General features: G+C 42.6%; 1 long non-coding RNA gene across 4 annotated transcripts in view; it reads right to left on the bottom strand.

Moving 5' to 3' along the window:
• Positions 1 to 1,371: 1,371 nt before the first annotated feature.
• The window catches only part of LOC132690210 (uncharacterized), a 58,420-nt gene continuing 32,481 nt past the window's right edge, over positions 1,372 to 27,310 (bottom strand). For 3 of the 4 annotated variants that reach the window (XR_013552513.2, XR_013552515.2, XR_013552516.2), the window contains one exon: positions 23,923 to 26,314. This is a non-coding gene — a long non-coding RNA (uncharacterized LOC132690210). Of the gene's footprint in view, positions 2,359 to 23,922; positions 26,315 to 27,310 lie in introns of those variants that run through there. The other variant, XR_013552514.2, reaches the window with a different exon arrangement.

Genomic DNA, 27,310 nt, shown 5'->3' with positions numbered 1-27,310 from the left:
TCTTACTCAAGTCAACATGGGCATTCCCTGGGTAGCACAGCAGCTCCAATAGCCCCAAAACCCAAAGCTCCTTCTACTGTGATTTCCTGTCATCTTTCCATGTTGTGTTTCAAGATGGCTGTTCTACCGCTTCTATCTAGAATGTATATCATCAACAGAGAGGAATAGTAAAAGGAAAGGGAAGAGCATTCCCCTTCCCTTTAAGACATGGACCACCTCTAATTATGTCTTACTGGCTGAAGTTTAAAGATAACCACATCTACTAAATGCAAGGAATGCTGAGAAATGTAGTATGCATTTCGGGTAGCTATATGATTAGCTACAAATCTAAGGTTCTGTGACTGTAAGAAAAATAGAACAGTTCATGGGAGGCAGTTGTCTACCAGAGAATAACAGCAAATCTACAGCAAACCTCATAAAGGTGAAAAAAATAGAAGCATTTCATTACCGTAAGAAACAAGACAAGGATACTTTCCTCTCAATGCTGCTATGAAACATTGTCCTAGAGATCCCAGCCAATGCAGTTAGAAAAAATAAGAGGACTAAGAATTGGAAAAATAAGAGAGAAGAATCTTTGTTACTTGCAGTTGAAATGGTTGTACATAAGAAGTCCAAGAAAAACATTAAAATAGTTCAGCAACTCACTGGTAAAGACCACATCCAAAAATCAACAGTGTTGTTAATGATAAAAAATACAATTACAAGAGCAGCAAAAACTATGAGACATCCGTGAATAAATAGAAAAAAGATGGGCAAGACTATTAAGGAGAAATCTATAAAACATTAGTGAGGGATAGAAAAGGACACTTAAGTAAATGGAAACTATCCTATGTTTGTGGATCAAAGGACTCAGTATCAGTCTATAACTGGTCTCTACATTCATTAATCTATGTCAGTTAATCTATAAATTCACTGTTATACCAATCAAAATTCCAAGAGAACATTTTATTGGTCTTTATAAACTGATCCTAACTTTCATACGAAAGAACAAATAGTCCCAAAACAGCCAAGATAATTTTAAGGAAAAAATAAGAAGGACCTATGAGACCTGACCTGATCTACCAGATCAGTTAAGAAAAATGTGTCATAAAGTCTTATTTTTAAAAACAATTCAACTTTTGTTTAGAAATAGACAAATAGATTAAAGGAGCAGATATAACCCACAAACAGCTTAAAGACATATGGCATAAAACAGAAACTGCATTAGAAATCAGTGGGAAAAATTGAAAAACATAATAAATAGTGCCAGAACAATTAGGTACTTACACAAAAAAGTAAAATAAATGAGTTCCTTACCTTATACCAGATCAAAATAAATCAGACTGGATTAAATTTTTAATGTTTTTTTAATGTTTGTTTATTTTTGAGAGAGAGAGAGGGAGACTGAGCATGAGTGGGGGAGGGGCAGAGAGAGAGAGGGGACAGAGAGGGAGACACAGAATCCGAAGCAGGCTCCAGGCTCTTAGCTGTCAGCACAGAGCCCGACACGGGGCTCGAACTCACAAACCGAGAGATCATGACCTGAGCCGAAGTCGGTCGCTTGACCAACTGAGCCAACCAGGCATCCCCCCCAAAAAAAACCCAATTTTTAAAGTAGGCAAAGGTGAACAAGAAGTTCATCAAAGAGGGGCGCCTGGGTGGCTCAGTTGGTTAAACGTCCAACTTCAGTTCAGGTCATGATCTCACAGTTGGTGGGTTCGAGCCCCGTGTCGGGCTCTGACAGCTCAGAAGCTGGAGCCTGTTCAGATTCTGTGTCTCCCTCTTTCTCTGCCCCTCCCCTGCTCATGCTCTGTCTTTCCCTCTCTTTCTCTCAAAAATAAATAAATATTAAAAACAACAGAAATTCATCAAAGAGAATTCTGGATGGTTAATAAACATGAGAAAGTGCTCAACCTCACCAGTAACTGGAGTAATGAAAATTAAAACAAGGAGGTACCTTTATGAGTAGAACAAAATTTAATAGACCTTGTGTTTTGGAACAGTTTCACATTTACAGAAAATTGGAGAAAATAATACAGAGTTTCCATATACCTCCTGCCCAGGTTCGGTGAATATTAACACCTTATCTTAATGTGGTACATTTGTTACAATTAATGTATGAATACTGACACATCATCATTAAAGCCCACAGTTTATCCAGATTTCCTCAGTTTACCTAATGTCCTTTTTGTATTCCAGGATTCCATTCAGGATACTACTTCACATTTAGTCACCATATATGCTCCTTAGGCTCCTCTTGGCTGTGACAGTTTCTGAGACTGTCCTTGGTTTTGATGACTCTGACAGTTTTGAGGACTACTGGACAGGTACATTGTATGGCACCCCTCTACTATATTTGATGTTTTTCTTGTACCTAGACTGGAGCAATGAGATTTGGGGAGGAAAACCATAGAGTTTAAGTGCCATTTTTATCATATCATGTCAAGGATACATACTATCAAGATAATTTATGACTGTTGATGATCTTGATCACCTGGCTGAAGAATAGAAAAATTTTAAGATCTTAAAATTCTAAGTGTAGGTGTGCCTGGGTGCCTCAGTAGGTAAAGCGTCCAACTTCGGCTCAGGTCATGACCTCGTAGTCCGTAGGTTCAAGCCCCTGTCGGGCTCTATACTGACAGATCGGAGGCTGGAGCCTGCGTCAGATTCTGTGTCTCCCTCTCTCGCTGCCCCTCCCCCCATTCATGCTCTGTCTCTCAAAAATAGATACACTTTATTAAAAAAAATTCTAAGTGTAATAAGGACAAAAGGAAAGGAAACAAGAAGTTTCATACACTGCTGGTGCTTATGGAAGTATAAAGTGACAAAATAAAAACCTCTCACTTTGGGTAGAAATTTGGCAATATCTGGTGAAGTTGGAAATGTCTATACTCTTGGCCTGGCAATTCCACTTCCAGACTTGAGAACCTCTCACTCATGTATATAAGCATGCAATGACATGTTTATTGCAACATTATTTATGATACTGAAAAACTAGTAAGTTGGAATCATTGAAGACCTGGATCCACTGGTACCTGAAGCCTGACCAGCTACTTTGCAGCCAAGAACGCTTCAGTGACATGACAAAATAACATTCTATGTTAAGTATGCTTGAGATGATTTTCTGTCACTTGTAGACTTACTGAGTTCTAACTGATACACCAAGATATTAATGTCACCTTCATCTAAGTCCACGCCCAGTTTGGTTTTTTTAAAAGCAAGAAGTCAACATCTATTAAGCAAAGCCTAAAAGCCTAGACTCTAGACCCTAGAGGATAATTAAACCGCAATGACCAACAGCTTTTAGGTTTATAATATGCAAACTATTCCAGGCAGTCTTGATCAAAGCACAAAAATCAATAAATGAAATAAACATAGTACTTGAAACTGAAGGAAGTAATTTCATAAAGTGATGCCTTGCAAAGTTTTATATTCATATAAATCAGCCCAAAATGAAGGTTTTTTTTCATCTCAAAATAGGAAATATTTCAAATATATAGGAAACAGATGCCATATATCCATCACCCAGATAACAAATTCAACATTTCCCTATATTTGTTCATATTTTTTAGAAAAACTTAAGACATTACACATAACACTGAAGTCTCACTACCTGTCCTTTTTTCCTTTCTCCCTCCCCATAGTAACCACCGTCTTAAAGTTGAAGTATATCATCCCATGTTGGTGTTTATACTGTTACTATATATATGTATAACATTGTTTGGATTTGCATTTTCCTATTATTAGCAAGTTTGAACACCTTTTCAGATATTTATTGACCATTCAAGTTCCTCTTCTGTTTATTTCCTTTGGCCACTTTTTTCATTTGGGTTGTTTATATCTTTTGTTAGTCTTTCATATATTCTGGTTACAGATCTGTTGTTGTTTACATGTGTTGCAAGTATCTCCTCCCTGTTAATGCTGGTCTTTGCCTTGGTTTATGGCATTAGTCATACAGAACTCCCAAGGACATTCGGAAGAAATGGTTATTTCTTTTTTTAATTTTTTTTAATTAAAAAATTAGCAACGTGGATGGAACTGGAGAGTGTTGTGCTAAGTGAAATAGGTCATACAGAGAAAGACAGATACCGTATGTTTTCACTCTTATGTGGATCCTGAGAAACTCAACAGAAGACCATGGGGGAGGGGAAGGAAAAAAGAAAAAAAGAGAGAGAGGGAGCCAAACCATAAGAGACTCTTAAAAACTGAGGATAAACTAAGGGTTGATGGGGGTGGGAGGGAGGGGAAAGTGGGTGATGGGCATTGAGGAGGGCACCTGTTGGGATGAGTACTGGGTGTTGTATGGAAACTAATGTGACAATAAATTTCATATTAAAATTTGTTTAATGTTTGTTTATTTTTGAGAGAGAGGGGGAGAGTAGAAGGGGCAGAGAGAGAGAGAGAGAGACAGAATCTGAAGCAGGCTCCAGGCTCTAAGCTGTCAGCTCAGAGCCCGACGCGGGGCTCAAGCTCAAGAGCGCCCCTTTAATTTTTTTTAATGTTTATTTATTTTTGAGAGGTGGAGGGGAGGGCAGAGAGAAAGGTAGAGAATCTGAAGCAGGCTCCACGCTGTCAGCGCAGAACCTGATGCAGGGCTCAAACTCACGAACCTTGAGATCATGACCTGAGTTGAAATCAAGAGTTGGTTGCTTAACTGACTGTGCCACTCAGGCGCCCTAAAAAACAGTTATACTGAGTTATGGTGAGAATATGGGTGAGTTGTTGTTGTTATTCTTTGTACTTTTCTGTATTTTAAAAACTTCTCAAGCTATAAAAGAATTTCTAAAGAAAAATGGGAAGAAAAAGGAATAAAGATCATCTTTTTATTCTTCCTTCTGCTTTTCTATAATTTCCAAAGTTTTTGTAATAAGCAAATCTATAATGGGAGGGAAACCACCAAATCATTTTTTTTCTAAAGTTTTGTTTTTAGCAAACTTCATCCTAATATTGGGAGTAGTCAGTGTCAGTTTAGAGTCAACACTATCTACCTTATGCATTTTTATATATATTCTTATTACTATATGCCCTAGTATATTAATAGTATTTGTAACTTAATAGGTGATGGAAAAGCCCATATTATCCGAAAAATATCCCCCACTCAGATAAGTGGTTTAAATCCCTCTCATGAGCTTGGAATCATGCAGACATGAGTCATGGACAAGATGTCAGTGGTATTGTTTCTTTAATTTCGAAGGAACAGAATTTATATGTGCCTGTGTGTGTGTGTGTGTGTGTGTGTGTGTGTGTGTGTATTCTGATATCCTGAATTGTGGTTACTGCTCAGAGACAATGGACACATTCAAAATTGGTAGAAATGAGGTATTTGCTAAGATTAGATTGAGTTCCTCTTACAATGTTTTATCATTCATTGCACTGATATTAAGTTGGGTAACAGCAGGTGTGAGTGGGTAAAATGACTCTAAATCACAACCACGTGGGGGAAGTTAGAAAAACTGTGCATAGCATGGAAACCTTTTTACTTTAGTAGCTATCTGAGCAAGCAAACTTGAGCTTCCAAATCTAGTGACAGATTTATATTAATGTAATTGAATAATCGGAGTTTTCCACTGTCAGAAACCTTTATCCACTCCATTACTTAGAGGATTAAAAGAACATTTGATCTGGTGTTTTATGGAGTTTTCTCTTCCCAGGGACCCAGAGAGGGAACAACTGGGAACATATGACCCTGGATATTATCTGTTTCCGCTGCATCTGACTGAGCACAGTATATACTAGATCACTGCCAAAAGTTTCAAGTCTGCTTCTCACCTCTATTGGCTCAGAATGATTGGGTTTCAGAACTGGGGGAGAAAAATCTTAGAAATCACTGAATCCCTCTTATTTTACAGGTGAAAAATTGGGGCATAATTTTGGCAGGAAGTAATAAAATTATACTTATGCATATACTATGACCCAGCAATTCCACTGCGGAGAGCTACCAAGGAGAGGCCTGAGGAGACATTCAAAGATGTTTGTTGCAGCATTGTTTGTAACAGAAAAAAAATTAGTAGGAAAATGGCTAATAAAACATAAAATAGTCATACCAAAAAGCACTATGCAGTAGATAAAAGGAATGAGCTAGATCTAAGTGGACAGAGGTGAAAAAACAGAGTGACAAGTTGCAGAAACCTGTGAAAAATATATTTATATAAAAACCCATCTAGCAATACTATTTTCAGGTGGGTATAAAATGAATGATACGTGATATGATACTGAATACAAAAATCTTATAGAACGTGTAGAATTATGCTGTCCAATACAGTAGCTGCTAGGTACCTTGTGGCTATTGAAATTTAAAGTAAGTAAAATAGCACTAGCCACATTGCAAGGGTTCAGTAGCCACATTTGGCTAGGAGCTACTGTATTGGACTGCATAGATATGTACAATTTCCATAATTGCATAAGTTCTACTGGACAATGCTTGTCTGAAACAAATATATGCCAAATTCATAAGATCACGTAGCTAGGTAGTAGTAAAACCAAAACAGATGTCAGAAGACCGCTACTTGAGTGTTCTTGGCATGAGGGTTCATTTGGGTCATTTGGGAATGGGTGAATGGATGGATAGATAGATGGATGGATGGATGGATGGATTCATTCATTCATTCATTCATAATAATGTAATTACTACATATTAAGCCTTGGGTTCAGCCCTTGGGAAACAAAATTCAATTGGATGCCACCCCAGTCCCAGAGGACAGACTAGACAAGTGTCAGTCATCAACTATTCGCTGAATACCTTTTCTCTGGCCAACCCTGTGTGAGGCCTAGGGTCAGTGGTGAACCAAACAAAGTACCGGTCCTCATGGAATTCATAATCCACAGCAGGCTTCTCAACACTGTGGACATTTTGATGGGTAATTCTTCGTTGTGGGAGCTGTTCTGCATACCATAGGATGTTTAATAGCCTCCCTGGCCTCTACTTACTAAATACCAGCAGAATCCACCCTCTATTTTGGTAACCAAAAATGTCTTCAGATATTGCCAAATGTCCCCTGGGGGACAACATTGCCACCATGAGAACCACAGGGAAAGAGAGACATTAATCAAATCATAACAAGTTAGGTAAATGATAATAAATGTGCTGACTGCTGTGCTGGGGACATGCAGGACGCTTTGAAAGTATTTTCCAGGGCCCTACGACCCAGGAATTGCACTACTAGGTATTTATCCAAGGGATACAGGTGTGCTGTTTCAAAGGGACACCTGCACTCCAGTGTTTATAGCAGCACTATCGACAATAGCCAAAGTATGGAAAGAGCCCAAATGTCCACTGATGGATGAATGAATAAAGAAGATGTGGTACATATATACAGTGGAGTATTACTCAGCAATCCAAAAGAATCAAATCTTGCCATTTGCAACTATGTGGATAGGACTGGAGGGTATGCTAAGTGAAATTAGTCAGAGAAAGACAAAAATCATATGACTTCACTCAAATGAGGACTTTAAGACATAGAACAGATGGACATAAGGGAAGGGAAGCAAAAATAATATAAAAACAGGGAGGGAGACAAAACAGAAGAGACTCATAAATATGGAGAACAAACAGAGGGTTGCTGGAGGGGTTGTGTGAGGGAGGATGGGGTGAATGGATAAGGGGCATTAAGGAATCTACCCCTGAAATCATTGTTGCACTATATGCTAAGTAACTTGGATGTAAATTAAAAAAATAAGATAAAAAATAAAAAGAGAGGAAAAATAAAGAAAAGAAAAGAAAGTATTTACCAGGAGCCTGACCTAATCTTTAAGGGGTAGATAAGGATGTTTCCCTAAGGATGTGACAACATTGCCTGCTCTGTTAGCCAAACATGGACAGAACTTGCCTGCCATGGACACAGTTCTGAATGAATAAATCCATGCCAATTGCCAGGGGCAAAGGAAGTAAGATGTTCAAGGGCAGAGATGTCAGGTTTCTCTAGGAGAGGTAAGGTAAGCTGGGTTTTGATGCATAATTATCCACGTCAGCGCCTACTGTCTAAAGCTCACTCAACTGGCAAGCTTGGGCAGGTTGCCATGAACTTAAGACTAAACCAGCTGGTAAAAAAAATGGAGACCAGTTGCAGGTCCTGTCTTCTTCATCAGAGATCAGAAAGTCGTAAGTAATAAAGCAAAATGAGAATCAGGATTTATATTTCTGATTTGTCCAACAATTTGGACAAAACCTCCCCCTGTTCTACTCCATTACACTAAAAATAATCCTAGTAGAGAGAAACGGAAGATACTTGTTAGATCACCAAATACCTCCCTCCCCAGTGGCCATGGTAGTTGGGATCCCCGTTGGAAGATGTAATCAGGTCTTTAACCGTTCCTTTCCTTAATGAGGCCAAAAGGGACTCCTTGGAGCTAAGACATCTATTTTAATATTTTGAGAGTTGTGTTTACTTTAACTTCTTCATTTTTTTTCTCATCTAGAAAACAGTGGGCCTGTACTGTGAGAGAGGGAGCTTAGTAATCACTTACCCTCCCCATTTATTTTATAGATGAGGAAACTAAGGCCCAGAGGGGGGAAGCATCTGGCTCAAAGCTGCACAGATATTTATGGCAGTCATTCCCAAATCTCTTAATCTCCTCTCTCCCTTATATTCAGGAACAACGAAAGAATATATAATACAATACAATACAATACAATACAATACAATACAATACAATATAACATAATATTACAATATATAAAGTATAAAATACATAATATGTATAGTCTTTTGTTATTTTCAAATATAGGAGAATATATGTATTTATTATATAAATATATGTAAGTTTAAAAGTGATATAACTAAATGCAAAGTGGGTACAGGATCCCAGAACGGAAAAAGGATGTTAATGGAAAGATAAATGAAGTCTGAAGAAAGTCCAAAGTTTAATGGCAGTAATGTAATGTACCAATACAGGTTTCTTAGTTCTGACAAATGTTCCATGGTTATGCAAAATGTTAACAAGAGGGGAAACTGGGAGTATAAGTACTCTCTGTACTATTTTTGTATGTCTTCTGTAAATCTTAAATAATTCCCAAATAATACTATTATTTATAAAGTAAAAAAGTATTTAACAGGAGCACCTGGCTGGCTCAGTCGGTAGAGCATGCAACTCTTGATCTTGGTGTCACGAGTTCAAGCCCCACATTGAGTGTAGAGCTTACTTAAAAAAATTAATTAAAAAAATAAAATAAAATTATCTTAAAAAAAAAAAGTAGGGGCACCTGGCTGGCTCAGTCAGTGGAGCATGTAACTCTTGATCTTGGGGTTGTAAGTTCAAGCCCTGTACTGGGTGTAAAGATTACTTAAAAATAAAATCTTTAAAAAATAATAATGAAATTGGGGCACCTGGGTGGCTTAGTCAGTTAAGCATCTGACTTCGGCTGGGGTCATGATCTTGGGGTCCTGGGGTTTGAGCCCCGTGTCACGTTCTGTGTGGATAGCTCGAAGCCTGGAGCCTACTTCAGATGTTGTGTCTCCTCTCTCTCTGCCCCTCCCCCCCTCACACTGTGTCTGTCTCTCAAAAATGAATAAACATCAAAAAATAAATAAATAAATAAATGATTTTAAAATAAAAAAGTAAAGATAAATGTAATAAAATAATAAACAAGTTCAAACAAAACAGAAGTGTTTAAAGAAACAACAACAAAAAAGGAGACTTGTAATTCTTCCCCTAAATTCTAACCACGTTTCATAGCTCAGTGTGCCTTTCCAGGCATTTTCTTTTATGTTTATCCAAACACACAAATAGTTTTTAAATATTCTATTGCATTTAACCTTTCAAATAATCGTAGGAAATTGGCATTATAATCAAATGAGAAAAGGAGGCTCAGGGCAGGTAAATAATTGGCTCAGGGTCACTGGTAGATGTCTGGGACTAGATTTAAAGCTGACTCTACCTAACTCCGAACTCCGTGCCGTTCCCAGAATCCACAAGGCTGTGCCCTGCACGAGAGCTTTCAGCTCAGGAGGTGAGTCAGGGCCTACTCTCGTGTTTCCTACTCTTGTGACTCTTGTCACTCACTCCGGCAAGGGCTGTATCTGCTTGGAGGGTGGGGACCCCTTTACTTGGCACTAAGGCTCCACATGGACCAGCACCACCTCTCTTCTCTCCCTCTCTCCTATGCCGACAGGATGGTGATGCTGGTCACGGCCATGATCGTCGGAGAATATGGCGAGTGTGATTTGGGATGTGTTTTGCATTGCCCGTGGTGAAGGACAGAAGAGGGGTGTATTCTGAAATATAAGGAAACACACGGGCACGACACTTCATAATATGTTATAGCAAGCTTGTCGCCTGCAGATGATGATGGCACATATTTGGGTCCTCTGACGTTAACCAATAGCAGAGGATTCAAAACACAAAGTAAGTTCAGCTCTCATCCCCAAAGCAATGTGCTTCACTTGCCAGGAATGGAATTTTCACACATTTAAGGTCAAAGTGAAATTTCTGGGAGGGATCTCAGTGAATCATAAAGCCAGTCACCACGTGCAGGGGCTCTGAATAGGAGGAAATTGGAACAACAATATGCTGAGTTTTTCAACATTAGTCTGTGAGCAGTTCAGGATTCTGGCCCCGTGTGACCTTCCCAACAGAAAAATCACCTTTGGTTATATTAGCAAAGCTGCATTTTGCATTTTTTTAAATGTTTATTTATTTTTGAGAGAGGCAGAGTGCAAGCAGGGGAGGGGCAGAGAGAGAGAGGGAGACACAGAATCCAAAACAGGCTCCAAGCTGTCAGCACAGAGCCTGACGCGGGGCTGGAACTCACAAACCACGAGATCATGACCTGAGCTGAAGTCGGACACTTAACCGACTGAGCCACCCAAGCACCCCAGCAAAGCTGCATTCTGAATAATTCACTGACGAAACAAAGAGGGTTGCCCCTTAGAAAGAAGGAAACCTCACTGGGTATTAGCCTCACTCTGCGCGAGCCCCACGTTAGCACTTTCACATGCTCACTTAATCCTCACACCTCTCTGTGAGGGAGGTTCCAGCATCATCCCTGTTTCACAGGTGAAGACACTGAGGCCCACAGAGAGGTGACTAACCTAAATGTCACACAACTACTAAGCAGCTGACAAAAGATTCTAATCCAGAAGTGTTTGACTCTGAAACAGATGTTTTTAAAAATGTTTCAGAGTGACTTTGCAAACAAACTATATATATTTTAATCTCTTAAACTCAAAAAAAAAAAAAAAAATACCACTTCTACAGCATATGCTATCCCCACACTGTGGTTTATATTCTGAGACCAGATGGTAAAATAAAAACCAACAGTCCTTTCCAGCACTCACTCAAATTCTGGTCATACTTTTCTGTACTCAGGGAAGATCTAAATACATTTGACGTAGTACCCGAGGAACAGATTCCACATTTCAAGCTTGGTTTAATGTGTTTACATTGGACCTGATGTTCTCTGAGATCTGCCCCATGCTCTCTTTAGTAAATAGCTGTGATGTCAACTAACATTATATTTATTTGTGAAATTGTCTTTTCCTAACATTTTAGTATAAAAACTTTTCAACACAAGGTGAAAGGATTTCACAGGGAACGCTCATATACCTACCAGCTAGACTCTACCATGAACAGTTTACAATACTTTACCTTTTTTATTGTTTTTTCTAGGTGCCGATATCTTTGTGTGCATTATCTCACTTAATCCATGAAAAACTCTCTGAAGCTTATACTGTTATCACTCCCATTTAGTGGATGAGGAAATTAAGGCTCAAAGAGTTAAAGTGACAGACAACAAGTTTGTCTACAAAAACGCTACTCCAGTTATACTCACAAAGATGGAGGCCAACCTGAGCTGAATTCAAGGGAATTTTATTAGTTCAGTTAATGTTGGATATTTGTTTTCTGAAATAGAGGAGTTTCCAGATGTAAAACTTAACAAAAGGAGTCTAGATGCTGAATAGGAAGGGATTTGCTCTTTTGGATTTCATACTTAGGGTATTGATTTTTTATTTAAAAAAATTGTAAAGCTGAGATATAGGCCCAAAGATGTTCACTACAGGGTTATTTATAATGAGAAAATTTGGAAACAATCTAAATGCTCCAAACTAGAGAAACAGTTAATGTTAAAAAGTGTTTCCTTTGCCTCGTGGAAATATTTGTCAATCTAGCATCAGACATATGTGCATAATCCAAGTGTAATATGACAGTCAGGAATGTAAATGCTAAGATTGCACATCACTCTCCCTCGCATAAAAAAAATAACAGATTGAATACCAGAAGCAGAAAGGAGGAAAGGATTTGGAAAGGGCACTATCATCTGGGCCATGTATCAGGTGCATTTGGCTCAGTCCTGAAAAGCCTAATAGTAGGTACAACACGACAAAATATCACCAGCCTCCTTCACCGTGCACACATTTGTTGAGTGCTTATTAGGTGCAGATACTAGAAACCCACTGGTGGAGGGAAAAGATTCCTGTCTTCGTGAGGATGGCAGGCCATATAGGAAGGCATTGCCTTACCCGTACTCTGGGTTCTATCAAATGACTAGTTTAGGAAAGACTCTTCTCTCTGTTAATACGTAGAGCAATGGCTCTCAAACCATTGGGCAATATCCACACATCCCCAGCCCCCAAGGACATTTGACAACGTCTGCAGATACTTTTGATGGTCACAACTGGCAGCGGTGGTGGTGGCAGTGCCATTCGGATCTAGTGGACAGAGGTCAGCGATGCTGCTAACCACCTACAAGGCACAGAAGAGCGCCTCATGTCAGTAGTGCTGAGGATGAGAAATGGACTTAACAGAGACTCCCAGGATCCTTTCTTAGAAGCTACAGAGAAGGAAAACCCGGAGGGGGACGGATGTCCCACAGGAAGGTGGCAGCAGGCATATGTGTGCAAGGGGAAGAGGATTTGCCTGGGTGATTCTGGAGGTTATTAGGCAAAACTATGGGTAGAGACAGTCTCAATTTAGTGAGAATCCTACTCCAGAAGTTAATTTGTAAATTGCTTCTTTGGCATGTCTTGGGTCCCCTGCCTGCCTTCCTCCAGAAGGAGTCCATATGGTGAAATGAAAGGCTCTTGGAGATGAAATCAGAGGATCTGGGTTAAATCCCAACTTGGCAATAACGAAAATCACTTTACTTTTCTGAGCCCCCAATTCCACTTTTGAGAACTGGGGTTGGAAACGCTTGCCCACCCCTCCCCACTTCCCCGCCCCTCCCACCCCCCACTGCAGAGATGAGAGCAGGTGTTTGAACATGCCTGGCTCGCTGCAGAGGCTCAAAGGTGACCCTGTCATTATTACTGTTGGTGTTTTCACAAGGCATCATTAACTGAAAAGAGTGGTTATAAAACAGAACATATTTTTTAATAATAAATAAATAAAACAAAACAGAACATATTGTATGCATCCAGTTTTTGCTCGATCTGAATATTTGCCGAGAAAATAGTCTAAAAGTGATTCTGTCAGATGGCTAACACAAATTGTCCCTGAGTGAGGAGACAGAACAAAACAGAACAGAAATAAATATATTACCTTTGGGAGTAGATAGTAAATACGTGGTATTTAAACTCTTAGAGGTTATTTTTGCCAAAAGATATTTTATGAAAAAAGAAAGATATTTTAGGATGTGAGGAAATACCTAGGATACAATTTCAGCAAAAACAAAGGCAAGGTAGAAATCGTATGGAGCGGCGCTGTCTACGAGCTCCATGTGGCCGGGCTGAATTGAGATATGGTGTAGTGGAGAAAAAGAAAGATCTCAAAGACTTCAAGCGACTGTAAAGTGTCTCACTAGTAATTTTAATAGTGAGGATATGAGGAAATGATTCTTGTGTGAAATATAATGTTAAAAGCAATTTTACCTTTTTGTGTTCATTTCTCTTTAACGAGGCTACCAAAACATTTAAAATTACATGCGTGGCTCACATTTGTGATTCAACTATTTCTTCTGAGTAGTGCTGAAATAAACAATATAAGCTTGACCGTATTATGAAAAAAAGACAGAAAAAAATAGAATGGAAAAATACCAAACTCATCCCTATGGCTCAATCTAAATGACAGGATGATGGGTGGCTCTTTCAGTTACTTTACACTTTTGTGTGTTTCCCTAACGTTCTATGGGGTGCAGAAACCTCTGTGATAATCTCGAAAAGGGCAAAATGAGTCTAGATTCTCTCCTGTGTTCCAGAGCAAAAACTGTCCTTTCTCAAAATGCAACCTCAGGGACTGGTATTTTGTAGGGCGAAAAAGGATTTTTCTAGCCGGCTGACCTCTCTTTCAGTCCCGGGTGGAAGGGGAAGGTCTGGCATCCAGCTCCCCATTCCCCGTGGGTACAGGGCGACCTTCTCTGGGCCTTCCCCACAAAAAGGGAACAGAGGGTGTGAGGACTACGAGGAGCAGCTCAGTGGATGCTCAGAACATCCTTGGGCAAGGAAATGAGTCATCCAGTGAGTCAGCCCCACCACCCTGCTTTCGTTCTCGGTATTGTTCCACATCGCTGCTCCTGGGTCTGTCACCCTTTCCCCCCCGAACCATATGCGTGGCCTTGAGTTGGCCCTGGCGGACCTGGCTGAGAAGGGCTCCCGGGTGCTAAGTACCTAAGGTGCGTCTTTCACGGTGCTGCCTGTCACCACATAATCTCCGTTCACCTGTGTGGCGACGCACTCAACACAGGTGTCATTAGGATTCTCGTTTCGCAAATGAGGAAACTGAGGCACAGAGAGGTTAAATACTTGGCCGAGGGTCGTAGCTGGGAAGAGGGTAACGTGAGATTCAAACTCAAGCTTGACTCCAGAGCACGTGCTCTGGGATGCGGCAGGCCCCCCCGGCACTCTGTGTTTTCTAGAGCCCGCCCAGATGAGACTGAGAAGTATTTAACTGGGGTCTCTCCACCGCCCTCTATGTCAGGTGCCCGGGGCCCTGAAACGGGCTGCACACCCAAAATATAAGTGGGCTGCTTGCTCTCTTCCAAAATACGAGTCTGGGAGAGAGTCTGAGTCTGATATCAGACGTCTACGCCAAAGTATGACTTTCAGCCTGTAATGACACCTGCAGGGAGCAATTGTGGGTGAAATCCTGCTTCGATGGTGAAAGACTAAAAGAATTTCTGCCAGCGGGAGGCACACAGGGGAGACATGCGGAGGAAAAGGAGGGTGTTCGTTCACAATTCTGCTCTTTCCTGAGAACGGGAGCCCACCTCCTCCAGGAGCCAAGCCTTGCCTTGGGTTTATTAGCAGGGTAGGTGGGGCAAGGCCGAGTAAGCTGTGCTCACGTGATGTGCCTGCCACAGAATGCCACCCCCTCACAGATTCCACCAGGGGAGAGTCATGCCTCGGCAGTAAGCATTTCTCTGTCTCGGAAACCTTTTGATTTTTAAGAAGAATTTCATGTTTTTATGTGTAACACATTCACGTGGTTCCAAAATTATATAATGCTTATAATAAACATTATATATAATATTATTATATAATAACAATTATATAATTTTCGAACCACGTGAATGTACTACACACACACACACACACAGAAGTTATTTTTGAAAGTCTTCCTCCTACGGGGTCCCCATCTGCCCAGTTCCTACCGCACCCCCATAGTTACTGCTGTTATTAGTTTCTTGTGTATCTTTTCAGAGTTTCTTTATACATATATAAATAAACACAAATAGACACATACAGACAGACACACACACACGGGCATACTCTGTCACCCTTCTTTTTCTACAAAAGTTACAGGCTCTTTTCACAAGAGTGAAAATACTGGAGAGAAGAACACACTGTTATTAACACTTCAGTGAAAAGGAGTCCATAGGTATTCTTCTGGGGGGGAACTGATGACCTGGGCCCTTTTCCTTTGTTTTCACGTTTTTTCAGAAGTCAGGTTTCATGAGACATAACTTATACACAGTAAAATTCACTCTTTTCAGTGGACAGCTCTGTGATTTCTGACAAATGCATACAGTTGTATAGCTACTACCAAAGTCAAGATACAGAACAGTTCTTTTTTAAAAAAATGTTTTTAATGTTTTGCATATATTTGAGAGAGAGAGAGGGAGAGCAAGCAGGGGAGGGACAGAGAGAAGAGAGGGACAGAAGATCCAAAGCGGGCTCCATGCTGAGAGCAGAAAGCCCAACGCGGGGCTCGACCTCATGAACTGCGAGATCATGACCTGAGCCGAAGTCGGATGCTCAATCAACTGAGCCACCCAAGCGCCCCAAGATACAGAACAGTTCTATCCCTCCCCCCAAATTCTCTCATGCCCATCTCTAGCCGTCCTCTACCCCCATCTCCAGCCCCTAGCAACCCTATCGGCGCCACCAGCCCCAGCCCCTAGCAACGACTGATATGTTCTCTGTCCCTATAGTTTTGCTTTTCCCAGAATGTCACGTAGATGGATCAGGCAATATGTAATTTTTTGCATCTGACCTTTTTCACTTACCAGACTCCTATTCCATTGTATGGATGTATCACAGTTTGTTTATCCATTCATCAGCTGGAGGACATTTAGGTCTGCAGTTTGGGGCAATTATGAGTGGAACTTCTTTTTTTTTTTTTTTTTTTTTTTTTTTATGAGTGGAACTTCTATAGACATTCATACACAGGTTTTTGTGTGAATATACATTTCTCATCGACCAGTATGTCGGAGTGGGATTACAGGGTCACATGGACAGTGTGTATCATCTCATTTTCCATCCTTACAATCGTGCTGTGATCTGGCCTTGCCAGCTCGTTCTCAGAGGGGAAATCTGAGGGCCAGAGTGTTTTAGTAGGGTGTCTCCTGCATCACCCATCAGGTAAGTGGCAGAGACAGGATTTGAACTCAGATCCAACAACAACAACTGCCTTCTGCTTGTAACTTTGATGTAACACTGGCTTTCCGCCACCCGGTTAAAAGGGGTCAGAGATATCCAGGCGTAAGGGCTAAAGCTGCGAATAAAATACAAACCTCACTTTCTCTCTAATTTTGGCTCCCTTAGAAGAATTCAGTCTTCTGGTTGAAAGGAAATCCCAGCGGGGCCCCCTCTGGGCTGGTAGTACACTCTGTTGCCTCAAGAATATTAGCTTTCCCAAAGGGAATGATTCCTAATGTTTATGAGTGGGTCTGGAATGTGCTCTTAAAAGTTTATAGTTCACTTAACATGCATCATCTCATCAGAGAACGATTTTGTGAGGGGGTGGACCTGTCTCTCCCCGTAACCCACCCACAGAGCCACCGACACCTGGTGAACGTCGGCAGAGGGAGCCTATTTGTGACCCTTATTATTTCACTCTATTCGGAGCTGCACACCCCTCCCTTTGTGCAATGACAACCTGGCAATTCCAAACGCCCTCCTGGCACGCCTGGATTGGCAGGGTGGTGGCCTGGAACGGGCACGGGCCCGGGACTCCAGGCCTTCCCTTGGCATTTTGTTGGGCATTAGGAGGGTCCCAGGATGGAGGAGGCAGTGAGCGAATGTCAGTCCCCTTCCCTTTCCCTAACAGAGAGACAGGCACCAAGCCAGCAAGGAAGACCCCAGAGCTCAGTCAGCGAGCTGTGGGCTTCAAGCAAGTCGCCTCCCTACTCTGCGCCTTTGGTTTTCACATTCATAAAAGTGGACCAGCTCCAAGTTCACTGTATGGAATGTAATCATAAACGTAGCCTTTCAGCCTAAAGAGGAGGGATTAAGGGAAAACCCCCTTAATCTCCTGGCTGCCTAGAAGGCCCCGCCCTCTCTGAGCAGAGATGAGACTTTACAGCCGTGGAGAGGCTGCTGGAAGTGGCAGGGAGAGGCCTGAATCTTACGGATCACCTAGGGCCAGGCCCACAAGGGGAACCAAGGGAATGTTTCACCGGCTCCTGGAAGAATTCTCTGCCTCACACTCGTTGTAGGGGATGTGAGTCTCTGTTCACTGGGAGTAACAGTGCATCTTCCTCCTGGGGTTTTGAGGATGGGGACTGGAGGACATATGTTCCTTGCTTAGCTACCTCACGGATTGTTTCTGGCTGAAACGAGAGTGTGTGGGCCACAAGTATCACGTGTGCTCCTTTTGGCCCACAGGTAGGGTGACCAGCTTGTCCTGGTTTGCAATCTTAGTTCCACATCCCAGAAAACTCTTTAGTCCTAGGCAAACCGGGATAGTCAGTCACCCTACCTACATACCCATTTTTTTTTTTTTAATCAAAAACTCACAATGTTCAACGTTTAGAATTTCACAGTGAACATTCCAAATGTCTGAAATCTATTAAAAACCATAGGACCTGTCAACTCCGTGCCCACATATGCACACGGAAGCAACGGGCCGGGGCTGCAGGTAGCAGCTTCCCTTGGAAGGGCCAAGCGCCCACCACTTTGCCACAGTCCCCATCACTCACTCTCGTCCTTTTTTCTTTTTTTAATATTTATTTATTTTGAGGTGGGGGAGGGGCAGAGAGAGAGAGAGAGGGAGACACAGAATCTGAAGCAGGCTCCGGGCTCTGAGCTGTCAGCACAGAACCTGACATGGGCTTGGACTCACAGGACCTGAGCTGAAGGCAGACGCTTAACTGACTGAGCCACCCAGGCGCCCCAAGATTGACTGATTTAAAGGGTTCTGTAATCTAACGCAGACCAGTAGGAGTGGGTGTCTGGATCCAGGGTCCATTGGGTTCAGAGACTGTTCCAGCTTCTCCTCACAAACTGTATTGTCTCAGGCCTGCTTCTGCACATGGAAGGGAGAAAGGAGCAAAGGCAACTCTGGGCTCATATTTTTACTATTTGAATCCCCAAAGAGGGGAAAAGGACGGGTGGTGAGTAGTGGTGATATTCTCTTCCCACCAGTTGGAAGATCCAGTTAGAAAAATCCTAGGGGGGGTGCGCCTGGGTGGCTCCGTCGGTTGAGCATCAGCTCAGGTCATGATCTCGCATCCATGGGTTTGAGCCCCGCATGGGACTCTGTGCTGATAGCTCAGAGCCTGGAGCCTGTTTTGGATTCTGTGTGTGTGTGTGTGTGTGTGTGTGTGTGTGTGTGTGTCTGCCCCTTCCCTGCTCACGCTCTCTGTCTCTCAAAAAATAAAATAAAACATTAAAAAGAAAAGAAAAAAAATCCTAGGGAAGAATTATGATTGGCCTGGCTTAGCTCCTAGACCAATTAGATCTGTTCCTGGAAGAAAGAAGGGATGGGTGTTAGACCCAAATAATAGCCACTAACTGGTGGGTTATGCAGGTTTTAAAGGAGCTCCAGAACCCTCCAGTCTGGGAAGCTCTTCTCTGCAGTCTGGTTTTTTTTTTTTGTTTTTTGTTTTTGTACCAATTATAGTAATCATGATGGCTTAAAATGTGCCAGGCACTGTTTTAATTGCTTTGCAGATATCATCTCATTGAATCTTCTCATCGACCCTCTAAGGAGGTTTATTATCCCTGTTTTACAAAGGAGGAAACTGAGACACGAAGTAGTTAAGGAGTTAGGCAGCTTGCCCAAGAGGCAGACCTGGGCTGGGAGGCCAGGTGGTCCGGCCAGGAATGCCATGCTCACTGGCATCAAAGCTGCCTGTCTGGAGAGAGCCACACACTCCACTATGAAAGATCCGTCACAGCTGCCTGTGTGGCGGCAGTGCTCAAAGGTGTGGCCACTAATGGCGTGGCTTTCCATCTGTGAGCATGGGTGAAGGACTGGGTGAGAGGTCCCCCAGATTCCTGCCATGCTTGCTGCCCGTGCTGGGGAAGCTGGCTTTGATCTGCCTCTGGGCCACTGGGCACGGCACTATCTGTCCATCTAGCCCTCTGCCAGGCAGCCTGGCCCAGACTCCTTCTGCCGCATTTTTGCTTCTCACCAAGTCTGCAGTCAGTGACCCGAGCCCTGCATCAGGAATCAGAAAAATCATATTTTGAATTTTGCTTTGTTTTGTTCTGTGTTCCTGGTCCTGGCTCTGTCCCTAACAGAATACAAATAGCAATATGTTCAGTTGTTTGTCTGGGTTTTAGGGAAATTTGATTCATTCTGACAACTGTGTAGTGAATTTCTTCTCTGAGCCTGACTATGAGGACAGGGTTATAGCAATAAATGAGAAGCTGACTCTGCCCTATAACAATTTAGGCTACTTTTATTTTTAAAATCCTTATCTCTAAACTGCTCCATTCTAGATCAGGCAAAAGTTTTCTTGATGGTCTGGGTCCCTTCAGTTTCTGACCTATGGGCCACAGTCAGTCTAACTGCTCTAAAATACTGCTTTCATCCACAGCTGGGAATTGTTTTTTTCTCCTAAGACTAAATCAGACCTTTATTTGTTTACTTATTTTTTAAAGTTCATTTATTTATTTTGAGAGAGAGAGAAAGAGAGAGAATGTGGGGGAGGGGCGGGGGGGGAGAGAAAGAGAAAAATCCCAATCCCAAGCAGACTCTGCATTGTCAGCATGGAGCCTGAGGTGGGGCTCAAACCCCTGAATTGTGATATCATGGCCTGAGCTGAAGTCAGAAGCTTAACCAACGGAGCCACCCAGGTGCCCCTAATTCAAACCTTTCAATCAGATACTGTTTATGTCTGATAGTCTTCCCCCTTTACCACCCCCACCCGCTGAATTGATTTGCTCCCTGCACTGTTAACCAGCAGGAATTAGGCTTGTCTATTACTGCCCTCCAGTCCATATCCCTTCTTGGAATGTCCCTTATCTGCAGTTCTTGGTAGGCTTAGGCAGTCATGTTTAAATCACATGATTTGCCTTCTGACCATAGCTGATTGGTTCTAAGTGATCACCTGACCCAGGCGTACCCATCCACAGGCTAAGCTGAGCCAATCAGCCTCTGCTTCCTCCATATGCTGCCCTAAAAGGCTCAGAGAGCAGACGATGATGGCCGGCCCTGGAGCAGGAGGGTCTTGTGTTGTCAGAGTGTAAGCTTGCACCAAGTAAAATCCTAGGAAGGGAGGGAAGCAGGAGAATGGAGCATACACAGAGAGAGGGGCAGAGGTGAGAGACCACCCATGAGGCAATGCAGAGGGAGAGGCAGGGAGGAGAACCAGCCCAATTTACCAGGTTGAGCCCTCTCCTGTCACTTTTGAAGTCCACTTCCTAGCCTTGGCTGTCTAATATACCTTTTAATAGAGTCTCAGTTAAATTGAGCAAGTTTGACATGGCCTGAATTTCTTGCAACCAAACTGTGACTAGAATGTCAAAATATTTCATCCATTCCATCACTATCACACCATTTATTACAACAATAAAGTGCAGATATTCCACCTATCCCCAATGGATGGTAAGACCTTTAATTCGTCTTTTTATCCCTCCTTTTCTCCCTTGCCTAGTACATGGTCTGCGCTCGGTAAGAGCTTGAGGAAGGAATGAAGGAATACTCATCTCTGAATTTCTCTGTCTCGTTTTCCAGCCTCCCCCGTCTGGCCCCATATCTAACCTCATTTCCCACTACTCCTCACTACACACCCTACGCTGTGGTTAAACCAGTCTCACCGAGACATCCGACCATTTCTCTGGGCCTTTCCTCACGCTGGAATGCCCTCCTCCCTCTTCGCCTGTTTATCCTTCTAATATCACCCCCCTCCTTCTGCATTCATTCCTCAAATATTTACTGAATGCCCACTCCGCATTGGGAATTATGCTACATGCCAGGGTACGGCGGAGAACAAGACAGATAGGCTTTCCTTCACCATGTTGTTAATTGTCTTACGAACTTCCTCCAAGAGCTCCCCAACTCCCACTCCTTACCTCCCTCATCTCTTACCTCTTGCAAGATTAGTTCTTAGTACCTCACACTGCTGTTTGTTAACAGTTTCTCTTGAATTTGTTTGGTCTCTCCCCACCCCTGCCCCCAGCCTCCTCCTGCAGGCTTGATTTTATGTGCCTTGAGGGCTGGAGCTAGAATTTTGTACTTTTTCTATTTATATTTAGGTGGCTCAGCATTGGGGACACAGTGGGCACCTAAAAAATAATTCTTCACCGCTTGCCTGCTTGATTGAAATTGTCTCCTGCCCTCTTGGCCTGGAAAATGGAAGGACAGAGAGGTATTTGTCTGTCTTTGCAATCCCAGGAATAAACATCAGCCTGGGTTTCAGCTGATCCCAATAACCCTGGCCATAAAGCACCATCTAAATCCAGGGTAGAGATGAACAAATAGAGGTTTTATTTGTTCTGTTTAGTCCGGGGTACTCTGGGGGAGGGCTTCACAGACCTCCTTGCCACAAACCTACGCTAACAAACAAGAAGCCACTTCTTTGGCCTCCTGTACAGCGTCCTCTTACCTACGAGTCAACTCCCTTGTCTCTGGCCCTTCTGAAAGACACCTTTCAGCTCTGCATCTTTACTGGGTGGGAGGGGAAAAAAAAATAGGGGCGCTAGATTTCATTCTCTCCCAGACATAAGCAAAGGTGGTTCTTCCCACACCAAGCCCAGCAAGCTCTCACCACAGAATTTCTCTGCAGAAAGAAAGTGCCTTTTTGAAACACAGAGTTACTCTTTCAACTCAGGAAGGGGAAAAAATAATCCACCAACCAACCCCGAAACCTACACTTGGCCAAAATCCTGAGCTCAACGACAGGATTGGAGTGAATCACTGCTCTTTGCTCTGATTGTGTCAGCAACAGGCAGCTGAGAGCTGTCTCATCCTCCCAGCAGAGGCCTTATGCCATATTTGCGCCTAACTCTGATTCCCTTTTTGCTTGTAAGCAGCGCCATCTTAACTAATGCAGGACAGGAATTAGGTTCAACCCATCTGGTTGAGTCCAGGGACTGACAGTTCTGAGAAAGAAGCTGTTCCATCACAAGGGGCTGACCTCTTGTGTCTAAAGCTCAAGCCCAACTCATTCTAACTCTGTTGCCAGTTCGAAACACTCTACAATGCCTTCAACATGAAGTCTTAGCTCACAGGGATTCTAAGCTCTACACAACAATAAGTAGAACTTTCTGGAGCACCTGGGTGGTTCAGTTGGTCAGGTGTCTGACTTCGGCTCAGGTCATGATCTCACAGTTCGAGGGTTCAAGCCCCGCATCGGCCTCACTGCTGTCAGCACAGAGCCTGCTTCGGGTCCTCTGTCTCCCTCTCTCTCTCTGCCCCTCCCCAGCTGGTTCTCTCCTTCTCTCTCTCTCTCAATTAATAAATAAACATAAAAAAAAGTAGCACTTTTTGAACACGTCTTCCTAAGTGCCTTGCCCTCACTGGACATTATTTATACATTATTTCATTTGATCCTAAAACAACCCAAGCACCCCTATGAGGTAGGTACAATGGTAATCTCTATTTTATAGATACAGAAACTGAGACCCAGAGAAGAATCTCTGTTTTACAGACATAGAAACTGGCATCCAGAGAAACAGACTACCTCGTCTATACCTACTACATGATGGAGACAGAACGTGGACCCAAGCCAGGTGATTCCAAAACGGGTACTCTGCAACTCTATGCCAAGGGTTCTCTCTTCATCCTCATCCTTCTAAGGAGTCCTCATTCTCCAAAGACTGAAGGAAATCCCATCCCCTTCCAGATATCTGCAGTCTTCCATGGCCTTCCCTAATCTGACTTACTTCCTTTTACCTGTTAGCACCTCTCAGGCCATTCTGAAATAAGCATTCATTCATGCAGCAGATATTAGACGCCTACACTAGGACTGTTGTATTCTATATAATCATGGACTCTGTTCTAGTTGAGGGAGGACAGACATTAAAGAATATAGGGGGCACCTGGCTGGCTTAGTTGGCAGAGCATGTGACTCCTGATCTCAGAGCTGTAAGATCGAGCCCCACATGGGGCACAGAGCTTACTTTGAAACAAAACGGGGCACCTGGGTGGCTCAGTCGGTTAAGCACCTGACTCTTGATTTCGGCTCAGGTCATAATCTCATGGTCATGAGATCGAGCCTCATGTCAGACTCCATGCTGAGTGTGGAGCCTGCTTGGGATTCTCTCTGTCCTCTCTTCTGCCCCTTCCCTGCTTGCACATGCATGCTCTCTCTCTCTCTTTCTCTCAAAAATAAATCAACATTTTTTAAAAAAAGAGTATAAGTACATGACACTATATGCATAGTAGGTGACAGTAAGTGTTAAAGAGAGAAATAAGAAAGAGAAAGAAGATTGAGAATATCTGAGAAAGTGTAGACTTTCAGGCAGGGTGGCAAGGGTGGGCCTTACTGAGAAAATAGTACCAGACTTAAGATCTATAGACATGAGAACGGCCGTGTAGGGCAAGGGCATTTGAAATGGAAGGGCAGCTGCAAAGGCACTGGGGCAGGAGCGTGCCTGGTATGTTCCAGGAACAACAAGGAGGCCAGTGTGGCTGGAATAGAGTGAGTGAGGGAAGAGCAGTTGCAGATGAAGTAAGAGGGAAGAAGAGGCCAGGCTCCGGAGCCTTGCAGGCCACTGGCAGGGTGTTGGCACTCATTCTGAGTGAAATGGAAAGCCACTGGAGGGTTTTGAGCAGAGATGCATTTTAATAGTGTCTTTCTGGTGGTTGTGTTGAGAGCAGGCTGAAAGGGGACAAGGTCGGGAGGCTATCTATAATCCAAGTGAGAAATGATGGCAGCTTGGATGGAGGGCAGTGGTGACAGCAGTGAGATTCTTGATGTATTTTGATGTTAACTCAGTAGGACTTCCTGACAGATTAGAGATGGGAAGTGAGAGAAAGAGAGGAGTCAGAAATGACACCCAAGTTTTTGTCCTGAGCATCTGGAAGATGGACGCTCTATCGAGATAAGGGTGGAGGGACAGTTTGAAGGAGGGCTATCAGGAGTTCAGTACTGGATATGATAAATTTGAGATGCCTATTCAAGATCTAAGTGAGTAGGTGGATAAATACACAGTTGTGGAGTTCAGGGGAGAGATCTAGCTGGAAACACAAATATGGAAGTCATTAGGGTGTGGATGGTATTTTTTAGGCCATAAATATTGAGTGAAATCATCCAGGGAGTCAAAGCAGCTAAAGAGGTGAGGTCAAAGGACCACGTCCTGGGGCACTCTAACATTTAGAGGTCAAAGAGATGAACAGGAACCAACTGGAGACTAAGAAGGAACAGACAAGGAGGTAAGAAGCAACCCAGAAGCGTTTCAAGGAAGAGGGAGAGATCACTTGTGTCAGATGCTTCTGGCTGATCAAGTAACAAGAAGACCAAAAATTGACCCATCAGATAAATAGAAGAAATGCTTAATTAAATAGTTGCCTTGTTTTGTTTAGATGTGTATTCACCTTGACTTCTCAACAGATAGCAAGATTGGGAAGAACAGGGATCGGTTCCTGTTGTTATTCTGTACCTGGTTCCCTTCCCCCCACCATGCCTCTCCTCCCCCTCCTCCAGTTGACCACCTCTACCCCTACACCCGGCCATTTGCTGGGGTCTGGAGGTTGACTTACCAGCCAAGGGAACCTTGGTCCTGAGCTGAAGCACTAGGACAATCTCTAAGGCAAGTCACTGTTTCCAGATTTGGCGAAGGGAGTAAGATGCCACTACCACTTTAAAGAGAAGAGGATGAAAGGGATAAACTGAGGGTGGTAGAAGGGGAAGATGGAGACACCCATATAGAGGGAAAACAAATTTTGCTTTTAAAAACTGCCTGTAGCAATTACTGTTGTCAGGAAGCAAAGGAATTTATCTTGGGGCTGCATGGCTCCTTGATTTAGATAAAGTCATGAATGAGCCTTTTCCAGTTGGCTCCATCCTGGAGCCTCGACTAGGGTAGGGGTTGAGAATTAAATTCCTCTGCACTGAGTTTTTCCCTGGCAGGTGAGGAAGACAGGCGTGTCAGAGCCTGGGAAATGGGAGAAGAGAGATGGGAGAAAGATGGCTGGCACAGAATTCCCAGAGGTGGGGCGAGGCTGAGGAACCTGTTTTAAGAACAGTGAGGTCTAACACTAATTTCTTTGAGCTTTTTGTTGAAGTAATAGTAGATACAGAGGGAAGCGTGGATTTTCACAAACCCACATAACCCGCACTCAAGTCAGGAACCCCAGGAGCCCCCGTCATGTTCTCCTCCAATCATGACTCCACCCAAGGGCAATCACTATCCTGACTTTGAACAGCACAGACTAGTTTTGCCTGTTTTTTTGTACTTTATACAAATGAGTTGTGCCTTTAGCATCTGACTTCTTTCATTTCACATTGTGTTTGTGAGGGTCATCCATACTGTTGCGTCCAGTCCATCTTACATCCTCACTGCTGTAGACTATTCCATTATATGATGATAATGCAATTGATTTATCTCTTCTCCTGTTGATGGGCATAGAAATTGTTTCCATTTGGGGGCCATTACAAATAGTGCTGCCACAAATGTATTTGGACGTGCCTAGTGTTCACTCTCCCACTCCCAACAGTTTATTTGGAAAATTTTCAAATATAGAAAATAGAAATAGGGGTGCCTGGCTGGCTCAGATCGTGGGGCGTATGCCTCCTGATGTTGTGGGTTGTGAGTTCGAGCCCCACGTTGGGTGGAGAGATTAAAAATAAAATCTTTTAAAAAAAAGAAAGTTGATGGGGCGCCTGGGTGGCTCAGTTGGTTAAGCGGCCGACTTTGGCTCAGGTCATGATCTCGCAGTCTGTGAGTTCGAGCCCCGCGTCAGGCTCTGTGCTGACAGCTCAGAGCCTGGAGCCCGTTTCAGATTCTGTGTCTCCCTCTCGCTGACCCTCCCCTGTTCATGCTGTCTCTTTCTGTCTCAAAAAATAAAATAAAAACGTTAAAAAAAATTAAAAAAAAAAAGTTGAAATAATTGTATAGTGAACATCCTCTATATGAATCACTTATATTACTAAAAAGTTAATACTGTACTATATTTGCTCTGTCATGTATCTATCCCTTTACCCATCCATGAAGCCACCATTTGCCTCCCCTTTTGATGCATTTCAATGTAAGGTGCACTTTCCCTAGCGGTATACTTCACCCAAAAACATTTCAGTATATATATATCACTGACAAAAGTTACTATTTATTCTTTGAGGGAAAACTGTACACAAAGTAAAATGCATTCATGTTAACAGTATTATTATTCAATGAGTTTTTGAAATGCATGCATCTGTATAACCCAAATGTCTGTCAAAATATAAAATATTATTATCATCCAGAAAGTTCCCTGTGCCCCTTCCCAGTCAATGTCCTCCCCGCACAACCATAGTGTTCTCATCTTTTTTTTTTTTTTTTTACCATAGATGAATTTTGCCTGCTTTAGAACTTCATGTAAATGCAATCATACAATATGTACTCTCTTGTCTAAAGCTTCTTTCATTCAGCATAATATTTTTGAAATTCATTCATGGTGTTGCATAAGCAGTTTGTTCCTTTTTATTGCATGAATATACCACAATTTGTACATCTTCCTGTTGACTGACATCTGGGATGTTTCCAGTTGGGGCTTTATGAAGAAAAATACTATTACCATTCTTATACTAGTCTTTTTGTAGACATATGCTTTCATTTCTCTTGGGTAAATACCTAAAACCAAAATTGCTGGG

This window comes from Panthera onca, chromosome E2 (assembly GCF_046562875.1).
Source record: "Panthera onca isolate mPanOnc1 chromosome E2, mPanOnc1 haplotype 2, whole genome shotgun sequence".
Taxonomy (NCBI): Eukaryota; Metazoa; Chordata; class Mammalia; order Carnivora; family Felidae; genus Panthera; species Panthera onca.
Note: the sequence above shows the minus strand (reverse complement) of the source record. Positions and strands in the feature narration are given on the sequence as shown.